Raw genomic sequence first — 4,817 nt, 5'->3', positions numbered from 1 at the left:
TTTTTTAGACATTTCTCAACCATCTGAGAATTCATTTTGATTTTTGTTTGACACATTAGGTTTTTCTAGTACCTCAACCCAGAGTACCTTTCAATCCAAAGTATTCTTGTAAGAGAAAATCCTATGTCAGACTCTGCTTAGGACTCTAGGGGACTCAGCTTGTAGAGCCCTGGTCCTGGAATCTTGAGATCGATCTAAATTTAGATGTGGCCTTAGGTCTATCACATAACCTCTCTGCCTCAAATCCTTCATCTAAGTGAGTACCTGAATAGGGCTTAGCCAACAAAGGCCAAGGTCTCCCATGACATCCTGGGCCATCTCCAGTCATCCTGATAAATATCTGTTCACTGGATCAAGATGGCTCAGGAGGAGAAAGTGAGGCTGGTGACCTTGTGCAGTCCTCTTTCACTTAAATCAAAGTTAAGTGCAAGTCATGTCATCATTTCTCTGATATCACGGTCTTCTTCAGAAATGAAGGACGAACACAAAACAAAACAACTGTTGTGAATATACAAATTTTTGAGTCACTTTTCAGTTGTGTCTAACTCTTTGTGAATCAATGTGATTTTTTTTTTTTTTGGTAAAGTCACTAGAGTGGTTGGCCATTTTCTTCTCCAGGTTCATCTTAGAGATGAAGAAACTGAGTCAATCAGCACTAAGTGACTTGCCCATGATCACACAGATAGAAAATGTCTGAGGCCAGATTTGAGGTCAGGGACTTGAGTCTTCCTGACTCCAATCTGGGCACTCTATCCACTGTGCCACCTGTAAATACATGAAATAATGTGTAAAGTGCCTTGCAAAATTCCAGTGGCAATATATGTGCCAATTATTATATTTTGGGTTTTCATAGATTAGTGGACTTGTTTGATTTTTAAGGTCTTTGTTTTTTAAAGATCAATTAAGTCCTTCCTTCACACCAAACAGACTATGTCTGTATTATCATAAATGACCTGTAACATTATTTCCAGATATCTTGACAAATAAGAAGTCACTACCATAGACAAGGAGAATCATGTTTCCATCTCACTTTTATCCATCTCCATAGAATCAGCATTTCCTTCTATGCAGGACACTTTTTAGAGTTTACTAGAGACTGCCTTGGGAAGCAGCAGGCTCCTGCCCCATTTCTCTGTCAGCCTGCACTGTGTAGATCTTCAGAGGCCTGATGACTGTTGGTGGGAGGGAAAGTTAAAGTGCAGATTCCTTCTGTGTATCAGTTAGACTAGATGGCCTTCAGGATAGTTTCCATCTCTGAAGTTCTGTTATTGCTTCACTCTTCCTAGGATCAGTCTTATTCCAGGATTTCTACCCCAGTGTCCAACCTCATATAGGACCTGACAAAATTTTGCTTATATTCACACCCACCACTCACCCACCTTTTAACTTGGCTATTTCTATTAGTGGCACTACCACTACCAGTCAACCAGATTCATGATATCCAAATTATCTTCTCTTTCAGTAACTGATTAAAGTACCTCTATAAAATCTCTTAACCATTACCTGTTCTCTACTTCTACGACTCCCCACCCCTAGTCTAGACCAGTGGGGTTGAACTCAAACTAAAACAGGGCATTAAACCATATATAAGGATCCCTGGGATGGGAGACACACATTGAATTCATTACATTGCAATCTGATTCAGACCATATTGGAGATCTATGTCCTAATGATAATTGCAATGCTGCCTAAATGGCCATCCCACTGTCAGTCTATCTCTGCCCTCCCATCCTTTCTTCCAACCACTGCCCAAGTTATACATCCATTGCCCTGCTCTAATCATGGCATTCCTCCACTCAGAAACCACAAGAGGCTTCCTCTTCCATTTTCTTTTACTGGGTGGCTAATTTGTGATCCTGGCACTCAAAGCCATCCACAATCTGTCTCCTCATATTCCTCTGCAATCTACCTTTCTCAGCCTTCTTTTGACCTGTCTCTAGGCCTTGGCTCTTTTTCCCCCAAGCCTGGAATGGATTCTGCTCTCTCCCTCACTCTATTGAGGTCTCTTCCCTTCTTCCAAGGGATACTCAGTTAATATGACTTCCTTGAAGAAGCTCTCCTTAGTCAAAGCACTTACATCTCAAGTTTGTCGTGCTGTTTTGCCTGATTCACTCCTTCGCATTTTTCCTTTCTACCCTTCTCTCTGAGGGAGCTTTATCTATGTCTTTCCTACATTACCGTGCAGGCTACCAAAGACAAAAGTTAGGTTATTTATTATTTTCTTCCCCTGAACTTGCATATAGTAGGTGCTTAATGTTTGTTGAATTGATTCCACTCTGCTCAGAGAAGCCAAAAGGAAGCCCAAGCAAGTTACTTGAAGAAAATTCCCTTTACCTTTAAGTATCATTTATAGGTTGTGGTTATGAGGCATCTGAGTCTTAAACCACACAAATATGAATGAATACCCTGCATCCATTATTGAAAGGACTGTGGACTCGGATCTGGGGCCCAGCTCCTAGAAGGAAACAGAGTGCTCCCTTTGGAAAGCGTTCGTGTTCAATGGACTCCCAAATTTGCTACTTGCTACAAAAGATTTTTTACATCACAGTATCCTGAAGATTACTAAAGCAGCTATTCCCAGTTACTTTAAAGTGAATTAAGGAGCAATTCATTTTTGTCTAAATCATTTACAAATTAAAGAAATTCTCATCCAGGCAGAAAATAAGACATTGATATCCAAACCATTTTGTGCCAAATTAGACGTAGGGGAGGGTGGGAAAGAAAGTGAAGGCTAGGCAGAGGTGAAAAGAACAGAACAGGTAGGAACTTGATTTCTTTTTAAATATCAGCAGGAAACTGCTGGCCAAGAGAAGTGTAGTTTCTGAGGAACAGTGAGCAGCATCATTCAGGATATGCAAAGCAATTTGCAAATTTTTTTTTTAAATGCAAAACAGCAACATTTTATGTGTGCTTCCAGGGAAAGAGTGGAGGTTGTTGCAGAAAAAAAGTAGAATAAGCAAGGTGTTCGTTTATGAAAGAATCTCATTTCACTTACTTTACTTACTGGTTTATTTTCTGGAGGTGACTGGGTGACAAAAAGTGAAAGATCAGAGAAAGCATCCAGATGTCTTGTAAAGCAACCAGCCACTCTGACCCAAGGAAGTCTCATCTCTTTTGCATTTTTCAACTTCATTTATAAGAGGCAGAATCCTGATTAGATCATTAGAATATCCTGGATCCTCAGGTGACTCTCTGGAAAGATCAAGGGAATATTTTCCTTAATTAAGGCAATGATTTAATTCTTCAACTGGCAGTTGATGAAGGATCTCTTCTCAAGAGCAGTTACAAGCAAACGTCTGTCAACTTTCTAGCTGGCCACTGATTGTGAAAGAACTTACGCATAAAATGACAAATTGTAGTTGCATTGGCTTTCAGCTTACAACTGAAGGAGTTCCTCCATTAAATGTAGGGGGCAGGACTGAAAAAAAGAAGCTGCTAAATAGAACTGTCTTTCCTAACTTCCTAGATTAGCACCAGTATGGTATATCTCTTTGGCAATTATCATGCATCACTATCTATTGTGTTTTTTTTTTAATTCAATTTCATTTTATTTTCAATTCTGAATTCTCTCCCCCACCCATTGTAGAGCGAGGCAGGGCTAACCCTTTGACAAATATGTGTATTTAAGCAAAACGAATTCCTGCACTGGCTACATCCAGAAAGAAGGAAAGCAAGAAACAAAAGAAGGAAGGAAGGAAAATAGAACGAAAGAAATAAAGGGAGGATGGAAGAATGCTAAGAAGGATGGAAGGAAGGAAAGAAGAACCAAAAAGGAGAAAGAGAAAAGGTTCAATGTGCACTTTGAATCCATCATTTCTCTATCTGCAGGTGGAGAGCATGCTGCATCACGAGTCTTTTGGAACTGTGTTTTGTCATTGTGTTGCTCAGAGTTCTTTAGTCTTCAAAGTTCATTATCTTCACAGGGCTGTGTATAAATTGGTCTTTTGGTTCTGCCCACTTCACTTTGTATCAGTTCATAGAAATCTACCCAGTTTTTCGGAAATTGTTCCTTTCATCATTTTTTAAAGCACAGTGCTATTACATTTGTATAGCTCAACTTGTTCAGCCACTCCCCTAGTTGATCAGCAGCCCATCCATTTCCAATTCTTTGCCACCTCTAAAGGAATTGCTATATTTTTGTACATTTGGGTCCTTTCCCTCTTTCTTTGATCTCTTTGAGATACAGATTTAGTAACAGTATCAATGGGTCAAAGGATATTCACAGTTTAAATACTTTTGGGGAATAATTCCAAGTTGATTTTTAGAATTCCCAACACTCCCATTAATATGTTTTCTCACAGTCCAGTAAGTATTTATCATTTTTCTTCTTTTATCAATTTAGCCAATCTTAAGGATTTGAGAAGCTACCTCAAAGTTGTTTTAATTTAAATTTCTGTGATTATTAGATTAGAGCATTTTTTCACATGTCTATTGCAAGCTTGGATTTCTTCCTCTGAAAACTGCCTAGTCACCCTTTGACTGCTTATCAGTTGAGAAATGGCTCTTATTCTTATAAATTTGACTCAATTCTCTGTATATTATGGAAATGAGACTTTTAGCAAAGAAATTTTCAAACATTTTCCCCTAATTTTCTCCTCCTCTTCTAATTTTAACTGCATTGTTTTTGTTTTGCAAAAACCTTTTCATTCTATATCATTAAAGTTGCACATTTTACCTTCTGTGACCTTTTCTATCTGTTGTTTAATGATCCTCTTCCAATATTATATTATGTTTATTATGTCTATGTCCTATTCCATTAACATACTCTTAGCCCAAGGACTTTATCTTATTTCCATTTTCTATCTTTGCCAGTGCCT

Source organism: Notamacropus eugenii, chromosome 1 (assembly GCF_028372415.1).
Source record: "Notamacropus eugenii isolate mMacEug1 chromosome 1, mMacEug1.pri_v2, whole genome shotgun sequence".
Lineage (NCBI taxonomy): Eukaryota > Metazoa > Chordata > Mammalia > Diprotodontia > Macropodidae > Notamacropus > Notamacropus eugenii.
The sequence above is the reverse complement of the archived record's forward strand: the minus strand, read 5'-3'. Positions refer to the sequence as shown.